Source organism: Equus asinus, chromosome 2 (genome assembly GCF_041296235.1).
Source record: "Equus asinus isolate D_3611 breed Donkey chromosome 2, EquAss-T2T_v2, whole genome shotgun sequence".
In the NCBI taxonomy this organism is placed as follows: domain Eukaryota; kingdom Metazoa; phylum Chordata; class Mammalia; order Perissodactyla; family Equidae; genus Equus; species Equus asinus.
The window spans coordinates 185,079,708-185,103,122 of NC_091791.1; the positions used below are offsets into that span (position 1 = coordinate 185,079,708).

General features: G+C 37.1%; 1 protein-coding gene across 4 annotated transcripts in view; it reads left to right on the top strand.

The window, feature by feature from the left end:
• Nucleotides 1-23,415, top strand: part of LRFN5 (leucine rich repeat and fibronectin type III domain containing 5) — a 249,541-nt gene that overhangs the window by 26,121 nt on the left and 200,005 nt on the right. The window contains exons 2-3 of one of the 4 annotated variants that reach the window (XM_070504292.1): nucleotides 6,758-6,836; nucleotides 8,170-8,255. The exons of the other annotated variants lie outside the window; for them this stretch is intronic. The gene's annotated coding sequence lies outside the window, so the exon portion shown is untranslated. The remainder of the gene's footprint in view (nucleotides 1-6,757; nucleotides 6,837-8,169; nucleotides 8,256-23,415) is intronic. 4 annotated transcript variants of the gene reach the window in all.

Sequence of the window (23,415 nt, forward strand, 5' to 3'; positions counted from 1 at the left end):
ATAATGCAGTCTTCTTCAATGTATTTCAAAATCAGCAGTTCTACTTAATTATTGTTATATAATTTACATTATCTTTGTTTGCCTTGCCTTTAAGTTCAGTTATTCTCGTTGGCTCTCACTCTTCTTCAGTGTAACTGTAATTACATTATTATGTAATGGTTCTCATAAAACCAAGCAAACCTGGGTTCAGTGTGTGTAGGGCGTGTGATACAATAAGCTCCATTACGCTCCCTCAATGATAGATCTGTATGAATCACCAGCGATCCTAACTTTTCTGGAATTACATCTCTTGGTAGCTCCTCCTAGATTAGAGGTCATCCTCATTTTTGAATAGTACCAAAAAAGTGTCACTATATTTTAATGTTCTTCCAGTGAGTTCTTCCAATGATGGACTCATCCAAAGATGTCCCTTTGTCTAATGCAGTTTCTCCCCATTGGAGTCTCCTGGGGTTCAAGAAGCCATAAAGGCAAATAGCTTAATACAGAGAAAGAACATGCAGTGCCGTTGTTCAGGTATGAGATCTCCTGTAACTTGAGTGGAGCTAAAACAGTAGAATCATATATGTAATTTGGGAGCCAAAGGAGAATTTTATAATCCTCCATGAAACACTATCTGCATAGATATAATTCCTGAGACATTGAAATATGAAACTTTCTTCTAGGGAGTGATTAGCAATAATATATTTTGTAGACTGACTCAAAGAACAGTATGTTCTGGTGCTTAACTAAAGGACCATGGCTTAAATTGGATCAAGGTAGTCTGATTCCTTTTAAGCTGTGGGATTTGGGTACACTCTCATTTTTATTATTTTAAGTTTTGATTCTCTCTTGACATATTGAGAAATCTCTGAAAGTGAGATTTGTTCTTTCTCTCTTCTACATATACTGGATCAAGACTCCTCTGAGTTATTCTTATATATGATGTATAATCTGACAAATGCATTACCATGATCCCTTTAAGAAACAATTCACCAATAGTTATAAGTTGTCCCAAATGGCAAGTATGAAAGAGAAGCATGTTAATATTTTTTATGATTTTAGGACTCAGAGAAACATTATTTTTGTTTTGCAATAAATCTGGAACCCATTACCTCTCAATAAGTTGTATTTTGAAGGTCAGCAAACCATATTGAATTCTGAACATTGACTCAGATATATCCTTCAAAACCAAGAACAATTGGAATGTTCCATGATATTTCTTTAAAGTGTCATAATTTTCATAAATTATTTTAAAGGACAAACACAAAAATTGTGTATTCACAGGACTCTATATTGGCTAGCATATAATTTATCTGAAACTTTACAAGCCAGAAAGCCCAGATACTCAGTTGTCAAGATTTTGAGTCCAATTTTAGAAGTTACTACATGCATCAGATAGTTAAGTTGAAATGCTAATTCTTCAAGTAAATTTAATGATTTAACAGAGATTTGTCTATGTGTCAGAATGTACTGTGTACTATAATGTAAGTGATTTAGAAATAAGGAAAGAATACTCTTTGTTTTAAAGAAAATTCTTATATCCTTGAGGAATAAGACAACCTTACAAATGATTCTAATCTCAGCAGAAAGTGAATGGTGCAATATGAGACCACTGGGCTATGAGTTTAAATGAGAGAAAGATAAGATCTAGTAAGGAATGTGGGAAAATATCATAAAGAAGGATGCACCCGAGATGGTGCTTGAAGAACTGGTAGGATCTGAGTGGTTTAAAGAAGGCCAGTGGACATTTTAGAATAAGGGAACCATGAGAACAAAATAGCAAAAGGAGGCTGAGCGAATCACATTTAGGAATGAGTAGTCTAAATGTTGTTTGAGTTTAGGGCGTAAATAGGGTAATAATGGTAGAAAATGCCTGAAAATATTTTAGATGTAAGGAATTCATATTAAATTTTGATGGAAATTGGGAGCCATTGAAGTTTTCTGAGTTGGAGAATTACACGGTGGGAACTTGCTTTATGAGTATAATCAGATAATGGTTCATCTGATGAGTTAGAGAAATACTGGAAGCAAAGGGACTGGTTAAAAGACAGTTAAAACATTCTGGATGGGAGGCAATAAGAAACTGCATCGTGGAGTTGGTATTAGAAATAGAAATAAACGTCTGGCTCAGTGACCTCAATGAAGTCCACTTTACTTTCACTAAATCTAAGGAATTATGTTTTAATACATTTTCTTCTTTGAGATTACATGAGTTAATAATAAACTCTCTTTTAATCTCAAACTCTTGGTCTGAAGAAGGGGTTTTTTTCATGGGTCTCCCACACTGATTTGGACTATGGGCATTTGCTTTGCATGGCCTGTGGGCCTCTCACTACCAGTTCCATTGTTTAGGACAGATGGAAATAACAATGCTCAGACTATGGTCCTCAGTAGGAGGTGCCCCCCATAGTCAGGCTGCTTAATTTCATGATTGTAATTAGGGAAGGTTACTCTCTTTTTATTCACTTCCATCATCTTATGATAGTGAAATTGCATGGTTTTCAGCATGGCATGTTCAGATATATTGTTTTGTTTTCATTTAACTATATAGCACATTAAAACTACCAGAATAAGGATGAGGGAAAGGACAGGGTATTTGTTTTCCTTTCCCAAATTTGCTGTCTTCTTATCCAGATGCAAACCCACAGGTTCTGATTAGATCCAGAATCTGTCCATATTAGCCTCTAATTCTTAAAGAGATCCATTCTGAATATATACATGCTGCCCTCAGCCTGCTATCCCAGCCCAACAATCAGGATTGGAATTATTCTATTTGCTCAGGTTTGGGGTCCATCTCCAGCAAGGAGCAGGCATGCCTGGGTAGATCCCATGTTATTTTGCTCTGAGCTTTTTACACTTCATTTAGAGATTTTTTGATACACACAAGGTTGCTTAGGGATAAGTGAAAATTGCAGCCTGTGTCTAAGGGCAGGGCTCAAAAGTGCAGGAGCTGCTGAATTTGCATTTTTTTATTAAGGACCTGGGGATATGACCACATTCTCGACAATTTCAAGGGAGTCTGTAGGACCTTTGTGGCAAGATCAGATTGTCAAGTTAGTTCAGCACCTTGAACAGTTCCTTGTGGCTCATCACCTCTACTACAGGTACCCAGAAAGGCTTCTTTCTCAAGCATAAATTTGCCTTAGGGAATAATTCTAGGTTTTACTTTAGATCCAGATTTCCTTCTGTTTAGTCCCTTGGATTTAAGATAAAACCTCCCCGGATTCCCAGGCTCATTCTTGCCTATTGCACCAATACCAGACCCCCTTTGATGTGATACTTTGTGATTGGACTGGCTCCACCCACAAGGCAGCTCTGACACCCTAAATAGACGCTGTAATATGAGAACAGTCTATCCATGCCCGTAACAAGACCCTGATTTCCCTGTTCAGCTCATAGAAATGAAGTAACTCTGAGGAATTTGGAACTTTGGGATTTCTGCTGTTATTAAATAGTGAGGACTTTGTAGATGCTAATATATATTCATGTTACACTAGATGTTCCTCCCGATCAAAATGGTAGGGGGTTAGGGACCAAGGTTGGTCCTACCAAGAGCTGTCAAATTCTCCTTAGAATGAAGTGGGGGTATCTGTCTAATGTTAATGGTCAACTCTACACTGTCGGGGGTTACTATCCCTAGATATTACTGTAAGACAGTCATCCACACTCTTGCTTACATATACTTTTGATGAGTTGGATGATGAGAGTCATTTAGTCAAGAAAAAATAGACTTTGAACAACATTTTACATAATATTCTAATTGATTTCACTTGCTAAATGAGAAGACATTTAAAAATATCTGACTTACCAACTTCTAGTTTGCAGTTCTTCTAATGTTCTATATCAGTTCTCCTCACTAAAATTTATATTCTATGAGAGAAAGATTCTAGTTCTTAAAATTAATTCCGATAAATCTCAATTTTCAAAAGTCAGTTCTAAAATTAATATAACCTAAATTACATAAGATATGTAGTTTTTATAACAAATAATTATATAATGTATAAGCAAATATAAATTTTATAAAGCTTAGAAGTAATGACAATTAAATATGTTAACATTTATTAAATATTTTTATTAGAGTCTTTAAAATATGCTTCTGGAAATACGTTATCAGCAATAAAATAGATATGGTGTTTTAAATACAGACAGAAATAATATTAATTTATATTTGTATATCTCTTTGTTGTATTTTAGAAGGCATTTCGCTCATGTTATTTTATTTAATCCTTACAGAGATACTGTGAGGTAGAAAGGTTGGTATCATTATCTTTATAGTACAGATAAGAAATTTATTCAATAGAAATACTTGAAAAGTGACAGAAATGGAATTAGAACCTTCTGACTCCTACTATTATTTTGCCTCTATTGAAATGCTAAAATAATATTTTTTTCCTAAAGACAGAGCACATGAACCATTCGTTCAACAGCAGGAATCCATTATGTTCCTCTTATGACTAGGTATCTCGCTAGGCACCGGGAATGCAAAGTGAATACGGCAGTTGTGGCTCTCTAAGGATGGATGGTCTGGTAAATGCTTTTTATAGACATGTCATAGCCTAATTTGGAAATCACAGACTCAGGGAATGATTTGTCTCTTGTTCCTTGGCAAACGATATGATGCAGTCTTATATTTTCTCCTACAGTATGACTAATTGAGCAAAGAGAAGCTCATGAATCTGAATCCACTTGTTTCTTCTGCAAGGTTGGACAGGTGCCCTCTTCGAAAGAGCACCCTCCCAGGAACTGGGCACCCAGCTTCTCTTTGCTTCTGATACTATCTTCTTGTACAACTTGGAAAATATCAGTTAACTTTCTCACTCTTTTTTTTTTCATTTATAAAGTAACCATCATGAAACTTGGTTCACCTATCTTACAGGCGAGGTGTGAGGAGAAAGATATAATTTTGTAGGTCAAATCAAAATTGAAAAATGTTAAGAGGACTGAGCAAATAGAGGTAATAATGTCTAATTCTGGTTACTCTATCGAGAAATTACTAGCAGATAACCCAAGTTATAATAAAAACTGCCACACTGACAATATCCAGCATATTTTTTAATTGGGTGCTGTTTCCACTGGGAAGGCAGGTGAAAGTAAACCGAGATGACGGGAATGTCAGAAGTGAAAACATATGTAATAGTCACTGAAGACTGCCCTTCCAAGTAAGCTTTGTCAGTACAGTCTTACTAAGTGTCACTTTTTCTTTGCCTTAGGCTGTTAATACAAATATTTTTATGCCAAACCAAGTGGGAGTACGCTATTGTTAGAAACTGATAATAATTTGAAAATTTCAAGACTGTAATGGACATCAAAACACTCACTGTATTTGTATGCAGTTCCACACTAAAAGAAAACCTATCTTTTGCATGAGAAAATTGAGGACATAGCTCCACCTTCTAATTGTTTCCATCATGAACTTTATTATATCACATTTTACTTATGTTTATATCTCTGAAGTAGCAACACACGGGAAAGATTAGGACCCTGTGGAGACGTCATGTGGAGCACTCAGGAAAAATTACATGCCCTCAGCATTCACAGAAATAGGTCATTTAATTCTTGATTAAATGTATATATCATCGTCAGTGATTAACCTGTATTTGGTACTATAATTAGATAAGTCTGAACTTTCTTTTTTGTCAAAGATCTTGTATAAGTACCTGCCGTGTATAACAGACAAATAGTATCAAGGTAAAAGATTATCCAGGACTTTTATTTCTCAAATTTAATTGCGCTTTGTCTCATCTTTCATGATTTCACATCTCTGTCTTGCATACATCTAGGATTCTCTACCTAAATGACCTATTTTTATCTTGATTGCTTGTATCAGCAAAAGATGAAAAATCTCAGATCTAAATAGAAGACATACGGTGTTACCCTGGGAACTATATCTGAATCCCCTGACGTTAGAATTTTAAGGATGAGTATTTGAGGAAATGGCACAAAGAACTTTATGCTTTTCAAAGATATAGGATGGCTGAATAGACAAAGAATAAAAAAACCTTACTCTTTCTCAAGTGCAAATTGCATGAACTGTTGGCAGATATTCCCTTCCTGATGTAAAACCACAGCGCAGTAACTTGAGACATATTTGTTCATTCCTGGAGACAGGATGATCTCTTTGGAGGGCATTTGAAAACATTATTCTGAAGGTCTGAAAAGGACATTGGATGGATCGTATGAAATATTAACTCTACATTCAAGTATTATACTAGAGCACTCTAGAGAAATAGGAATGCACTTGATAGTGAATTTCAAAAAATGGATGAAAGAAAGAAATTCATATTTCTCTTTTACCATCATTAAGAATACGTGACGTGTCATTTTTGATTATCATTGATTGATTGGGAAGAGTAGTATTTTGGTTAATTTCAACTGCAAATTTAAGCTATTATATTTTTCAATGTTCCAAACACTATACCATAGTAATAAGATTACCATTTTCTCCTTTCATATATACATCAGTACTTTTAGCGTGGCATGGCTTTTCTATGCATTTTTATACAGATATTTTTAGTTTGCGTGGGAAGATAACATGAAATTCAACACCCAATTGCTCTTTAAATGCAACAAATACACTGCCAGAGTGATAATTATCAACCATAGTGTCCCAAATCAGATATTCACATGGTTGCTTGTGGTTTGATAATGGTTTTATGATTTAGATTTAAAAGACTTTGAAAGGTGAAGGATAATTGTACTGTCCTGAAACATCACAAGTTGAAGATTTGAAACATTACTGCAGTCACATAAATCAACCAATTTCCCTTTGTTTTCATAGTGCAACATATTTCCCCTCGTTGAAAATGAGTGCATCAGCATAAAAGCCTCTTGAGCAAGAAAAATGCATATTGATCACTGTAAGTGCACTTCTGTAATATCTTGACGTTACTGAAATTGTCCCTAAACCAGGTTTTATTTCTGACAATAGATTCCTTTCATGTGTTGATGTTTATTGATTTATAACTTAATAGAGATGCAAAAATAATTTTCATAGTGAAAAATGTGTAAATATTTGTCTTACTATTTTAATTTGTTTGTAACATTAGGAAAACATCACAAGCATTATGCTTAACATAAGTTACTGGATTACCCATTATACCTCATAACACGTCTGTCCCCCAGCAATGTGTTGAAATAGATATGTGTGCTGAATCATCTGCATTACCACAAAGTACACCTGGCTGGTAAACACGTGGAGAAAATAAAATCTAGAGTGAAGAGCTGTTTGTGTTATAACCTGAATTCTAGTTTTTCTCAGACTTACCATATCATCCCTTTGCACTTCACATTTTCCTTTTGGAAAATGGTGATAACATTAGTCTTCATCCAGCTCAATGGATGTTACAGAAATAGATGAGGCAGCATATGTGAATAGTTCACAGTGATTTGAAAGAAAGTTGCTATGCAGATTAAGGTAATGTGTAGGTCAAAGCTACTGGCTAAGGCAGGTGCTTCCTCATTGATATTTAGTTTCTCCCACTATAAAGTCAAAGCAGGCTGTCTGCCAAGAGACATGGAGTCTCATGAACTGGTGTAGATTCCAGGACCTTGGCTCTGTCTCCCACTTCTGCGTTCCTGATGACTTGGGTCAAATGGTGACTGCCAGTATAGATTGACAGAAAGACAATTGCTTCATGATCATAGGCCCGCCACTTGCTACTTAGAAACTGTCTTTTGTTTTTCTTTTATTTTTTTTCTTAGCATCTTCAACTCTGGAGTAAAACGCTGGGGAAGATGTCCTGTTGTCTTATACCGAATTGTACATAACTTGACACAGATGTTTTGAATGCTAGGTAAAGATTAGAGAAACATAATTAGCTGGATTAAACCACCAGTCATTTAAATACAAATAATTTGTTATACCTCTATGCTGTTATGTCATACTTCATTGTCACAATTTATACCATATATTTTAGCAAAGGTAATAAAAACAGATTAAGAGCCTTACATCATCAGTGAGAGACAGTCACACTAAACCCAATATTAAAAATACATCTTAACTAATTTATAATTCAGGAGCAAAATCTAGTGCTTAGGGAAATCATATGTATTTTTGACTCCTCAGATGTTTTCTTGGTAAACTAATTTGGGATTACACAGTTATGGGTTTTGTGATTCCATCATAAAATAAGGCAAGAGGAAAAGATATCAATATGGGTTAAAGAAAATTAACTTCATTATATTTTTCAGAACATTTTGAGTTAATGAAGATGACCAAACAGAAACTGAACAGTTGAAACCAGTGGAATGTTGAATACCTCTTAGGGCAATTAAAGGTATATATTTGGATATATGTAATATACTGTGAGAATATTGAAGTGGAAAAAATATTGTAGAATATATTTCCTTGCAGGGATATTTTTGACACTAAAACACCTCCCCAAACCCAGCCAACTGCCCCCCTACAAACTGTGTATATTAGTTTCTGAATGTTCTAGTATATTTGAAAATCAACTGTCTGCAACATTGGGTCAATTCAAGATCCTGGTTCTCTCTTCAGTAAGCTCCCCACTATGCCTTAAAAAAAGGTAAATTCAGTAATGTCACTTCTCATTTCTCTATAAACGATCTTCCCTGAGCACAGTCTCCACCTCCCCATTGGGACACACTCACACACATGCACACACAGCTGCACTTCCTGCTTAAGCTTATTTACTATTACTTCCTTAGGCTCCTTACTCCTCTGCTTTCCACACTCTGGTGTTTTCCTCTTTCCATCCACCGGAAACGGTGTGACCCTCTCTGTGTCTGTGCTCAGATTTTTCCTGGGCATGGAACACTTCCCCTCCTTATATCACTGTCAGTCTCAAAGTGAATTCTTCACTGAATGCACCAAAACTACTCTCTTCTTCCTGAGAACCACTGTAGTCAATGCACAGTTTAGCAAATTGCTTGATGTGACATTTGGTGATATAAAAATAAATTACTAATGTAGAAAATTGAAATGAGAAGCAATTAGAACACTTTTCCTGTTTGAAGTCACTGTTGAAAATGTAGGTGGTGTTTTCTTTCTGATACTATTCTGTTGGCTTCTTTATTTTTGCAACCTCTGAGGATTTTAGAATTAACTGATGCTCTGAGATCCTAAAAGTCCTGTAAAATTATTGTAGCAAGTTTGATAACATACCCAGGATGCCATCAGTTTCATTGTGTATCATGAACCATATACCGCACACCATGGCAGGATGGGGTAAGAGGATAGTGTGCATGCATGTGTGTGTGTGTGTATTGGCAGAGGTTAAAGTTGAAGCTACCTTTTCAACCCTGTGATGAAAGAGGGAACAACGATTGTCCTAAGCAAAATGTAGAAGGATGTTTCCATCAACATGTGTTTTATATCTTTCCCCTGCTTTCTCCAACTTTCAAATACTCATTCTTGGTAGGTTTAATTCCCAGACACTGAGGACCAGAACAGATGGATGCTGGAATCCTGGGAGAATCTTGACTGAAAGCACAGGTTTATCTTCTGCAAAGAACACAAGATCAGAGAATCCTAAAAGTGTGATGGAAAGAAATTTCAAGGATCATCTTTGTCATTCCAAATTAAAGCATGATTTCCTTTTTATGGTCTTCTAAAAGCAATTACCTAGTTCCTTTAGAATGACCACAGCAAGGTAACTATAGTGTAATGTTAAGGGCCTTTGCTATCAATCAGTCCAATGGGTCTATCTGCTCTACCTTTGCTCACTCAGCAAGCTTAGCCTTGCTTATGCTTCAGTTTCTTTGACTGTAAAATGAAATTAGTAATAATACTGACCTCACAGAGTGGTAGAGGTGATTAAGACAGACAATGCATGTACAGTGTAGCATCATGCCTGGAAGAAAACTCCCAAGATTAGCAGTTGTTTTTGTATGATTACATTGTTGAAGAGCTCATTACAAAGGTTTTTCCATATTTTAAGTCCCAAACAACAATCTTGCTACTTCTACATGTTAGAAGAGTTTATGCCTTGTTGAAGGTATTCAACACTCTCTCTTTCAAATGAGAATCATTTGAGCATTTAAGTACAGGTGACATATTTCTCTTTTTGAGGCTAAAATCCTAAGTTCTTTCATCTCTTCATATGTCATGATTTATCATTCAGACTATTCTCCTCTGGGTATTGAACATGTGTGTTAGTGTTTCTCTATTGGCTGAATGCCGTATTCCTTGTGGATTGGAGAGGCAGAGTCAGGCAGAATTATCAGCTCCTCCTTCCTGTGTCCTCTGCTTCTGCCACTGCTGGCTCTAATTTTCTTCTTATTTTGTGGCAGTGCATATTTCATTTTGAACAGGTGATGTTCTCTTCTTATGCTGAGGCAGTAACACGTTACATTTTGAGTGCCGTCATGGAAATCAAGTTTGCCGTCAACTCAAAATCTGAAATGATTTTGTCTCCTGTCTCTGTGACTGGATGCCTCTGTCATGTTTCTTCATCGTGTATATTTGTCTTAGTTTTAAGTGATGTTTTTAAGTCCCAATGAAGAAATTTCCCTCTATTACAAAATTTTACTTTGGGCTAACTTTGTCTTTTATTTTCTGTTAGTATATCCTCAGTTTTCTTAGAAAATTTCTTAGAAAATTTCTTAGGAAATTAGTTCAATTTAGTGACTGTTTATTGAGCATCTATGCTGTGCTAGACAGTGCTCACTGCTATTAGGGGTGTCACTTTCTTCACAAAGCACTTTTGATACCAGCTGAGGGCCTGAAGATGATTTCTGGAGCTGTCTTGTGGTGGATAAGCACGAGTGAGAGGAGGCTGCCTAATAACCTTCAAGTCTAGATTGACTTGGAGTTGGATCAAGCAGAGCCTGTGTTTCCCCACCTTCTGCATTTGTAAATTGATGCAAGGGCTGAGGGCATTCAGAGAATAGCAGGAATCCTTTGGTTTCCCAGGAGACTATGAGGCAGTAGGAGAAATAACTGGAAAGGTGAATTTCGTGAAAGATATTTGAAGTGTAAGTGTCCATATTACACTTTTATTGGTATACATCCATCCATGCCCCTGAACATTGCTTCAAAGGTTATTTCAGGAATAGCCTCCTACCTTCTTTGAGCCCCATCTCATCAAGTTCCCTTGGTGTTTATACTGTTGGTTTTCTAACCAGTAGCCCCTCTCATCCTGTTATTGTGATTTATGTATTTGGATAACATATAGAGATTTTGATTCTGCATATTCTAAAATGCTTTCAATTGTCACCAATCACTATATCACAGAAATAAAAGATGTCTGGCCTAGGTACCCAGACAATGGGGGTTCATACAACGGGCACCTGGCCCAGCTTATCTGGGAAAGTAAGTCAGTCATCAAATGTCAGGCAAAGGAGTTTGAAGATTATTCTATAAATGCTTTATGCTATGGAGGAATTTAGGCAGGAAGTGACATGAGTAGCGATCTCATATGGATAGCAATATGTAGAGCGGAGACGCGAGTTCATCAGGAGACTGAAGTAGGCATGAGCAAAAGATGAGGAGGCCACGTAGGATCACCATCCACAAGCCTTGGCAAATGAAGTGGTCAGAGAAAAGGAGGAAGAGGAGCGAGGGATTAGTTGGAGCTGATACTTTGGGGTTTTGTCTGGTTAGTTAGTGGAGGAGTTATGACTTTAACAAGGGAAAGAAAGGCTAGAGGATCTGGCTTGTCAAGAAGAGGATGAGTTGAGGTTTGGACATGCTGATTTTGAGTTTCAAGTTAGGATAAGAGCAGGGATCCAAAATTTAAAACAGAAGTGAGAAGAGGGACCAAAGCTGGACCAAGAGATTTCAGGTCATTCTGAGAAATTTTTGAATTGATTGGATGGATGCGATTGTTAACTGGGAACAAACTGAGAGGAGTTGAGTGAGGTAGTAGTGAGAGTGGTGACAAATTTTAAATAACAAGAGGAGCAATATCCGGACTCAGGTAGTTTCAAGACTAGTGTAAAGATTACATCGGCAAACAGAAGTGAATACAGTAATAACTAATAAGAATAATAACTAAGAAGGATTGTTCAGTTAAGTAATTTGAGGTAATATATCTGTATGCAAACCTATATTAATATTTCTGGCTTAACATGTATCTTTGTATATCTTTCTATCTCTATCCATGTAGCTTCATCTATTTTTTTTAACAGGAGTACACTTTTGAAGGTGATATACAAACTACATTAGCATCATGCTTAGTGGGGAATCACCAAATCCATCATTAGTACTATAATCGAACAATACAATGATTTATTATTATCAACAATATTATTTAACAAGGCTCTGGATAGAAATTACCATTATTGTTTAACACTGTTCTTGAAGTATTCAGAAAAAAATAGATATTGGAAATGAAGACTTATGTTTATTATTACTTGAAGATTATTTTCTCAACTAAGAAATTCCGTCAAATCAATAAATATACTAAATAGACTAGGAACTCACTAATATGCCTGGTCAGAATATAAATATATACAATTTAATTTTAAAAGTCAGCAATAACCAGTTGGAAATAAAATGTTTGTGTTGTTAAAATAGTAACAGAAGCATAATATACCCAAGACTAAGTTCAACAAGGCATGTACAAGAACCTTATAAATAAAATTATAAGACTTCATGAGGGAAATTTAACAAAAGCAAATGGGATTAACAAGTCCTTTGGATGAGATGTCTCAATATTGTAAAGATGTCATTTCTCCCAAAATATTTGTATGCATCTGTTAGAATCTACCTACCCACCACTCCCTACATGATGACATCCTTTTTCAGGAACATGACCAAATAATCCCCAATTTCATTTGAAGAATAAACCTTTACTCTGAAAGAATAAATCAGGAAAATTATGGTAAAGAAGAAGAAAACAAAACCTGCCCTATCAACTTCTAACATGTAATTAAAATATTGCTGAAAAAAAGATAAGGAATTTAATGTGAGTAAAGGGTTATTAGATAACTAAGCCCAAGTAAATATGGCACTTTACTTTTGAGGCTAGAATTTTTGTAATATTGAGAAAAAGTAGATTAGTTAGAAAAGAATGTTGAAATAGTTTTAAATTTGCAAAAACACTTAAGGTAAGATATCTACTTATCCTCATAGATCGAAATAAATACCCAAATATTAAATATATAGCTATTGGAATAGTAGAATAAAATGAGGTGAGGATAAATTTTACTTTCTTAGTCTTCAAACACAAAAATTAAGGAAAATACTAAAAGATTTCACTATGTAAACATTGTTTTTCTTCTTGAAGAAATAAAAACAAAATTAATAAACAAATGATGTACTGGTAAAAGATGTCTGCAATGCAGATGAGAGACAAAGGTTTGATATACCCATGATATAAATAAAAATATGACAATCTAAAAAAGACCGATGATGATAACGCCATTTATAATATGTGAAATGGTCAAAGTAAATGAAAGTGAAGATAACAACCAAATTCATTAGCAATTAAAGATGTGTCCCAGTGGCGGCAAATCTGTGAGCAGATGGGAATTTACATGAACTCTTTGTTGGAGGGTAATTGATAGGACCTTTCGAAGGGCAGCTAGACAGTATGTATAGCATTTGAAGATTAGCAAGACTTTTGGTTCAGAAAATCCTCACTGCGAAATCTCTCTTAAGGAAATAGTTGAAAACATACAGATATAGATTTACAGAAGAATATTTATAAACGAAAAAAGGAAAATATCTGAGAGTATATACTCTTGGTTAAGAAATTATATTGCTACACACATACACACACACACATACACACCCACACTTATATTGGGATATGGTGCACCCATGAAATTCTTAAATCAACAAGTCCACAATATACTCTTAAGTAAATATTTTAGGCTACATTTATAATACAATCCCTTTAAGAAAAAATAAGAGACAGGCCAAGAGAAAGGGAGAGAGATATGATTTTAATATGCAGTGGCTGGAAGGATATACACCAAAATCTTACAGAAATGATACTGGGCCTTAAATTATTTTCATTTTCTTCCTTGTACTTTTTTATACATAAAATAAGCATATATTAACTTGCAGTTGGAAAAAGATAAGGCTATTTATAAGTATTGTCTCATTTATTTGGACATGAAGGCTGCAAATACATTCTGTGCTCAGCTCATGGAAAGAGAGCAAATCATGCATATTATTTGCTATCACAGTGCTCTCATGAATCCTCAACAACCACAACCATTTGAGCTTCCTTAGTGGAAACTTTTAATGAGTGCTCAAGTTATGCTACAATAATGCAGAGTCACTCAGCGGACTGGAGAAAGTCGTTCTCTAATTCTGGATCTTTCTGTGGCCAAGACCGCAGCCCAGGAGTAGAAGACTCGAGTTGTGCTTTTGAGATGTTCCCTGAGAAAATCAATGACGTGAGCTAAAAAAGACACTTTCCATAAGAATTAGCCAGCTGTAGTACAAAAAGAGAAATGGAAGAACAGGGTTAAAATTTGGCTGTTACACTCACACAAAGAACTTGAACTGGAAAAAAAAGAAAAGATGCATTGCCTTCCCTAGCTCCTAGGAGGTAGGTGTAGGGCAGACAATTCAATTCATGACTCTTTACTTTCTCTATGAAGGTACGTATCTGAGCAGCCCGGCAAATGGTGCTAGAATACATTATCCTTTACAGAGAATAAAAATAGATAGTCCAAATACTGAAGTGTGTGTGAATCTTAACATTTTTGTTAATTTGAAAAGATGTAATTGAGCCACAAATACTACTAAGCAAAGCATATTACAGTCATGCACCGCGTGATGACATTTCCATTAAGGACGAACATATACGATGGTGGTCGCATAAGATTAGTACCATATAGCCTAGGTGTACAGTAGGCTATACCATCTAGGTTTGTGTAAGTGCACTCTGTGGTGTCTGCACAGACAAAATCACCTAAGGATGTAGTTCTCAGAACCTCTCCCCGGCATTAGGGGACGCGTGACTGTATATTACTTGGTTGCTATTCTGAGCTGTCACTTAGTTTGCTACAGCTGCCATGACAAAGTACCACAGACTGTGTGACTTGAACAACAGAAATTTATTTTCTCCCAGTTCTGGAGGCTAGAAGTCCAGGGTTGGTTTCTTCTGAGCCCTCTCTCCTTGGCTTGTAGATGGCCATCTTCTCCTTCCCCTGTATTCACATGCAGTAAGCCCTCCATATCTGCAGGTTTCACGTTAGATTTGGCATCTGCAGATTCAACCAACTGCCAATCAAAATTTCGATCTGTGGTTCGTTGAATTTATGGATGTGAAACCCTCGGATACAGAGAGCCAACGATATTCATTGTATTAGGCTATTTTATATTGAGGGACTTGAGCATCAGCAGATTTTGGTATCTGCAGGGGCTTCTGGAACCAATCCCCTGTGGATACAGAAGGACGACTATATGTGTCTGTGTCCTTATCTCTTCTTATATGGACACCAGTCATATTTGCTTGGGGCCCACTCTAATGACCTCATTTTAACTTACTGCCTCTTCAGTGTCCATATCTCCAAAGAGTCATATTCTCAGATACTAGGGCTAGGCACTTCATAGGATTTTGTGGGAACACAACTAAATTGAAGGAATGAACGACAGAATCTGTAGCACTTTTTGTGTTGTTTTGATAATATATTCAATTAAGAAATATGCAGAAAAATATTAAATTCTTGTAGATTATCTGAAAATAGGTGATTGAAATCTTTAGCAAGTCATATTTTAATGTAGTATGTTTACACAGTTATGCCATTTCCGTGATATTCCTAGAGGTGCAGAAGTGTAAAATGTAAGTAAAGATTCTGGAGCCAGACATTGTAGGTTCTGTGATAGGTAATTATTGTTAAATTGATGAATCAGTTAACAAGTAATTACAGAGTGGGCCAGGCACTGTTCTGGTTGCTTAGGATAACAACAAACAAAGGAAATTGAGCCCCTGCCTTCAGAGAGTTCACACACAAATGGGGAAGACAGTAAATAAACATGCAAACCAATAAATAAAGTAAGTTTAGGAATCTCATATACTACCGAGAGAATAGAAGGGAGTGGCTAGGGCTGGCGTCTCCTAGGGTTGGGAAAGGCCTCTGCGGAGATGACGTTTGCCTTCTGACCTTACTCGTGGGAAGGGCTCTCTAAGCAAAGGAAGAGCAAGAGCAAACTCCCTTAGAATGAAATGATCTCCAAGTGTTTACAGGGCGGAAATCAGGTGATTATGACTAAAATGAAGTGAACAAAGTGGAGGAAGGGATTGTTTTCAGAGAGAGAGGCCTTCAGATTATAAAGAGATTTTTGGGGTTGTTCTAGAATGTTTAGATTTTAAGTAAAATTGTATTCCATTGAAGATTTGAGGCAGGAGAGGAGCAGGGAGACTAATAGAATTGCTGCTACAGGGGCTGGCCCCGTGGCTGAGTGGCTAAGTTCATATGCTCTGCTTTGGCTGCCCGGTGTTGGTCATTTTGGATCCCAGTTCAGATGCTGGGCACGGACCTACACACTGCTCAGCAGGCCATGCTTGGGGGCATCCTATATAGAAGAACTGGAATGACCTACTAGGATATACAACTATGTACTGGGGTTTTGGGGAGGAAAAAAAAAAAGAGGAGGATGGGTAACAGATGTTAGCTCAGGGCCAATCTTCCTTACCAAAAAAGCATACCTTAAAAAACAAAAAAAGAGAATTGTTGCTACAGTGGTACAGACAAGAGGTGAAGGACTTGAGAAGGGCTGAAGAAGCAGAAATGGGGAGAAGTCACCAAGTTTGCGGTATAGTTTGGAGATATAGCCGACAGCAGTAACAGGTGGATTGAGTGTGTGGTATAAGGCGAAACAAATAATCCAAGATGAATCTAACATGTTTTTGGTTTCTGTAACTGTTTGAAATGTGGTGTCATTTACTGGGAGAATTTTGGGGGGGGGTATATTTGGAGGAAAAATGACAAGTTCTCTTTTAGCAAGGGAAATCTGAAATGGAGAAGATGATAGACAATTGGATATGAGTCTTATTCTCAGGGAGTGTTCCATCCAGGCAAGAAGTATAAGTTTGAGGATTATCAGTATCCACTTGGTATCTGAAGCCATGGGGAGCTGGATGAGGTCACGTAGGCACATAGGTTGAGTACAGAAAGAGAAAAGAAGTGATTCTAGGACAGTGTTAAAAGCTTTGCAAATTTTGCAGGTTTGAAAGAGGAGGCCTAGTGAAAATAATAGCCTGTGAAGTAAAAGTCTCGAGTGGGGGGGTCTGGGGAACCAACACGAGTTTTCAAGAAGAGGGAATAATCAATTGTGTCAAATTCTACTGAATATTTGAATAAGATGAGAACAGATAATTTATCATTTGTTTTGGCAAAATGTAGTTCTCTGCTGTTCTTATAAAAGCCATGTCATCGGAGTGATGGTAATTAAAGCACTACATGAATATAGTTAGTGAAGACTGCACGGTGAAGAAGCGGATGCAGACAGGAGGGGGTCAAAAACGAAAAAGAAAAAATGAAATTAAAAACACTAACACACTAAAAAAATTACAAGATTTTATTATGCCCTTTCAGTGGAGAAGCATTTTTTTAATCAAGACATGAAAAAACAGAAGCAATAAATAAAAGATGATAAATTTGACTCCCATTAAAGTAAAAACAAAATAAAAAAGCATATTTAGTCATTAGTGAAATGTAAATCAAAATCACAATGAAATACTTCTTCACACCCACTTCTACAAGAATGTCCATGGCAGAATTATTCACAAATAGCCCAAACTGGAAAAAACCCCAAATGTCTATCAACTGATGAATGAGTATAAAGGAAGAACAAAAAGCATTGTATAATCACACAGACAATCAAAATGCACCAAATTCCAAATGTCTGTAATAACTATTAACAGGTTGCTATGGATTTAAGCAGACAGCTGAACAATCCAATAATATTAGCACAGAATAGGGCAAACTTTCTCATATTTTGGACTAACTTTATAATTCCTTTGTTTCCCTTACAATTGTCTGCAGTTTAAGGTGTACATCTATTGAGTGAGAATTCTAATTGTCATTCATCAATTCTAAATCTTCTTCAGGCTAATCCTTCTCCATAGGGAGAACATCATGAAGGGATCTTAATTTAATCCATGATACATTTGACCAACCACTTCAGTAATACCATAAATTTTATTAACTTCTACCATACTAAATTTACCTATCATTTCTGTTTTATACTATCCAGTAGTATCACGGATACATGGTACAATATAAATCAGACGTAATAACATGTCATTATTTTGTCCTTCCCCTGAAAACCTACCTTTCTCACAGGAGTATAGGTTGGAGACCGTGTCTTTGTTATTTCAAAACTCTTGAAAACATAGCCAAGTTCCTTTTCTTTGGTTACATAGTTTGAGAGACAGTGTTTCCCGGTGAGATGTGTCCCACAACTGGGTCTTTCTGTTCTCCATGGGGAAGCTTCTAGTCCTGTTTTTAAAGTTTGTCCAATACTCACAAGTTACCTTACAGGAAAGGAATAGTTAGCACTCAGGCATGGCATACACACACACACACACACACACAAATAAAAGCCATTTCATTGGAGTGATGGTAGTTAAAGCGCTACTGGAGTACGTTTAATGAAGAATGCAAGGTGACAAAGTGGATACACATAGTGTAGACACCTTTGAAGAATTGTACTACTGCAGGGAAATGGGCAGTGGCTGGATGCAGATGGGGACACCAGAGAATTTATGCTCCTGGGTATGTGTCTGTGGATGTTGCTTAAATTAGGTGATATTAGTTGGTTTGTTGAAATGAATGATCCAGTAAAGAATAAGAAACTGATAAGGCAGGAAAGAAAGAGGAAAATACTTCAGAATGTAAATCCTTAAGTAGTCAAGAGGAGATGGGATCCAGGACATGGATAGAGAGGCTGGCTTTAGATGGAAGTGGAAGCACTTCCTCCATGGTAACATGTTGGAAGGCAGTGGTGGAGATAATCTAAGTAAATTGGAAGAATTTTTGGTGAGCAAATGAAATAATCCATATTTTATTGCATTTATTCTCTTTATGAATTAAGCAGTGGTGTCATCAGGTGAGGATGATGGAATGAAAAGGTCTAAAAAGTTGAGGAGCATAAGGCATTGGAAATAGTCACCTTGAAGAGAGGGAAGTTAATTTACCAGGGATGTGTAGCAGTGGTGGGGCACTCTGGCATCATTACAGGATTCCTTGAACTGTGTGATCGTAAACTTGTGATTGGTACTGCTGAATGAGCCAGTAATGTTCAGCTACTGGGTTGAGGTTGTTCTTCTTGTTTTTGAGGTATGATTGACATAATGTTATATTATTTTCAGGTGTACAATGTAATTATTTTATACTTCTATGTTGAAAATGATCACCATAATAAGTCTAGTTGTCATCTGTTACCATACATACAAATTTGTTTTCTTGTGATGAGCTCTTTCAGGATTTTTCTCTCCTAGATACTTTCAAATATGCAATGCAGAATTGCTAACTATAGTCACTGTGCTGTATTTTACTTCCCCATGGCTTACTCATTTTGTAACTGGAAACTTGTACCTTCTGGCCCCCTTCACCCATTTCACCCATGCCCCACTCCCTGCCTCAGACAGCCGCCAATCTATTCTCTGTATCCGTGAGCTCAGATTTTGTTTTGTTTTAGATTCCACATATAAGTGAGATCATATGGTGTTTATCTTTTTCTGCCTGACATTTCACTTATCATAATGTCCTCAGGGTCCATCCATATTGTCACAAATGCAAAGATTTCATTCTTTTTTATGGCTGAATAATATTCCGTTTCTTTATTTCTTTATCTATTCTTCTATTGATGGACACTTAGGTTGCTTCCATATCTTGGCTATTGTAAATAATGCTGCAATGAACATGAGGGTGCAGATCTCTTTTCAGGATATTGATTTTGTTTCCTTCAGATAAATACTCAGAAGTGGGATTGCTGAATCATATGGTAGTTCTATTTTTAGTTTTTTGACGAACCTGCATACTGTTTTCCATAGTGGCTGCACCAATTTACATTCCCACCAATAGCGCACAAGCATTCTCTTCTTTCCACATCTTGCCAACACTTGTTATTTCTTGTCTGTTTGATAAAGATATTTCATTGTGAGATGTGTGAGGTGATATTTCATTATGATGTTAATTTTCATTTTCCTGGTGATTAGTTATGTTGAACATCTTTTCATGTACCTGTTGTCTATCTGTATGTCTTCTTTGGAAAATGTCTATTCAGAACCTCTGCCCATTATTAATTGGATTTTTTTTTTTTTTTTTGCTATTGAGTTGTATGAGTTCTTTATATATTTTGGATATTAGCCCCTTATCAGATATATAATTTGCAAGGATTTTCTCCCATTCTGTAAGTTGCCTTTTCATTTTATTGATGGTTTCCTTTGCTGTGCAGAAGCTTTTTAGTATGATATAGTCCTACTTATTTATTTTTGCTTTTGTTGCCTTTGCTTTTGGTGTCAAAGCCAAAAACTCATTGCCAAGACCTATGTCAAGGAGCTTAACACCTATGTTTTCTTTTAGGCATTTTATGGTTTCAGGTCTTGCATTCCAGTCTTTAATCCATTTTGAGTTAATTTTTGTGCATAGTGTAAGTTAGTAGTCATTTGATTCTTTTGCGTGTGGCTCTTGGGTTGAGTTTTTGCAAGAAGTATGCAGAGTAACAAAGTCAAGATATGTGCAGACAAGTTATACTCCTGACCTGTTGAATCTTGGCTGAGCAAAAGGGATATGAAGATATGAAGGAGGGGATGAATAGTGAAAATCTGACGTGGTACAGAGGAAGCCTCAGTGCAATCAGAAGATTGTTGGAATGGTAATTTTAGAGTGAGTGACCTGGAAAGATTAGATGTGACAGTCAAATAGGAGGTGCAGTTATCAGTGATGACAGGATCTATTTAATGACCATGTGCATAGGTGACTGAGGTAAGGTAAAAGGTTTCCTTGACAAAGGATAGCAAGGAAATGAGAGGCCATTGTGTTACATGGATCATATTCCTGACTTTTAATGTAACTAAGGATGATGAAAGCATCATTTGTGGACAGGGAGACAGTAAACCAGGAACCAAAATCATCACTGAATGAGGGATATGATACGGAGAATGTCGGAAGGTGAGGACTAGGAGGGATAGAGAGTAGAAAAGTCTGATCACGTGCATTTCAAAGAAGGTGGGTTTTGAAAGAGAGAGGGGAGTTTAAAAATGTCAAGGAGGAGCAAAGAGGACACTTAGTCTTCTTCTGTGCCTTTCTCACTCTACTTACTTACTTCCTCTACTTCTGTGTGTGGGAGAAATCAATCAAACAAACAAACGGCCTCTTGAGAAGCTGTCAGGGGAAGCATGTCTTCAAGAAGGGCCAGGTGTCAGAGTATACGAGTAATAAGTTGAGGTGAGTTTCAGAGAAAACTTAGGATATCAGAGAGCAAGTTTGAAAGGGAATAGTTATAAGGCTTATAAGGGAAGCAGCTAGAGGGTTCTTGAATATGAGAATCAGTGTTTTAATGATGGATAGTCTGGGAGTTTGGGACTTCTGGTGGTGACCGAGATGAATGAAGAATAGTTGTAAGGCAAAATGGTAATATTTCTGGCCGTTAGGGCTGGATGTCACTTAACCTCAGAGCAGCTGTCTCACTTGTGCCTGATGAAATTTTGTCAAGGAAGAAAAAACTTAGTGAACCTTCAGGGAGGTTGGTTGTAGTGTTGGGAGAATGAATACCCAGAAAAGGAGCTGACTGAAGAAGGACTGGACTCTGGGTGGAGAAGCTGAGAGGAGGAGGGCTCTGGATTTTCCTGTGGCTGGAGGTGTTTTTAAATCAGTGTAGAACATAGGCCAGTCAAGGGGTCCCTCATGTGCTGGATTGCTTAGCTCAGTCTCTACGCCAGCCACTCTCTGGTGAGCTCCCTATACCACGAAAGTTGGAAGACTAAAGCTGCATTACCCATGCAAATTTCAACAGGGTTTCTGTATGTGTTTTAGATTCTGTTGATCAGATGGGTTTGGGTGAAACTTGAATTTGGAACTGAGTTAAGGGGAGGAAGCCTCAGGGAATAAGGCCATCAACATTCTGCTGGTACAGATGGTCACAGACAAACAGGTTCTGGAGCTGACAGTTTCCAACCCCAGGAGCTGGTTTCTTGATAGTGGAAGGAGCAGCGGCTTCTTTGGTGCCCAAGTATGAGGCATTATGTTTGAGGGCTAGCCTAGAATCTTCCTCCTGGGCCCTCACAGCGATTCTGTAATCCATTTTGTATGCTATAATGAATGTTCTTTGTTTAAACTGCCAGAGTGGATTCTTTCCTCTATAATTTGTACCAAGGCCCCCTACTCCTAAAGCTACCCCTCCCCAATGTGGACTATCCGCCTGAGGTTGGGCACCCAATCTAGGACCTATATTGTCTTTGGGGGTTAAAAAATATTAACTATGACCTATCAAATTTTCTCTCAGGATTTTTTTTTTTTAGTTTGGAAATATGATATGAATGAGTCAATTATGAGAGGTAATGGATGTTACTTTTAGAAGATGAGCCTTGTTATTCATGGGATAATTGGGAGAAGAGAAAGAATTTTCAGCTGATTTATAGCACGTGTGTGTGTGCAAGGAGCGTGCATATGTATCCAAAATATTATTGATTCACTTAGAAATGCTATGAAGTGAGTCTTGATATAACACTGTTTTCCCAGAATCAAAAATTACCCTCACCAACCTACTATTGGTTGTTTTCTCCGATTCACCTTTCTATTCTCAAGTACACAGAAGTGTTACTTGAAACAGCAGTCACTTTTTAATTTCTGAGATATTTATGATATGCCCTCATGTGTCAGGCGCTGGCTGGGTGTTGGGAACACAGTTAAGGAAACAAACAGAACCCTTGACTGCATGAAGCTTACAGTCTACTGCACAGGGTAGATGCTAAACAAAAAGTCTTGATTAAATATGATGAGTATTAGGAACAGGAAAGACAGTGTTAGGAAGCGAATCTCATAGGAAGACCTTAGCTAGTGTGGGTGATTCTTCTCAGGGAAATTTGCTGTCAATTGATTTCTACATGTAATAGTGAACTTAAGAATACACGTGGTAACGAATGCGACTCTCAAAGGCTTAACGTGACAAAAATGTGTTTCTTGCTCATGTAAAGTCAAATGGAGGTTTATTGGATGGCTTTCCTCTCAGTGTTGACCCATAGGTCCTTTCCTTGGTTCTCTAGAGTCTCCGCAAATCCTCTACTGCACTGATAGCATTCAGCTGCCCAAAGAACAGAGCCAATTTGAGGAGGGTGCTTAATAATTTCCACTGGGAAGGGCTGTTCACATTCCATAGAGGGCAGTCCTAGGGGGTGGGGTTGGAAGGAGAGGGGTTTAGGAAATTTGGTCCTTGACAGGGTAGCTGCTTCCCAGCAAGGATTCTGTACTCTGCAAAGATGGAGGACTTTACTAGGTGAGTAGCAGCTTGCCTCTGCCGCCCGAGGAGAGACAGACACACTTGCATTTCTGAGAGATAACTAG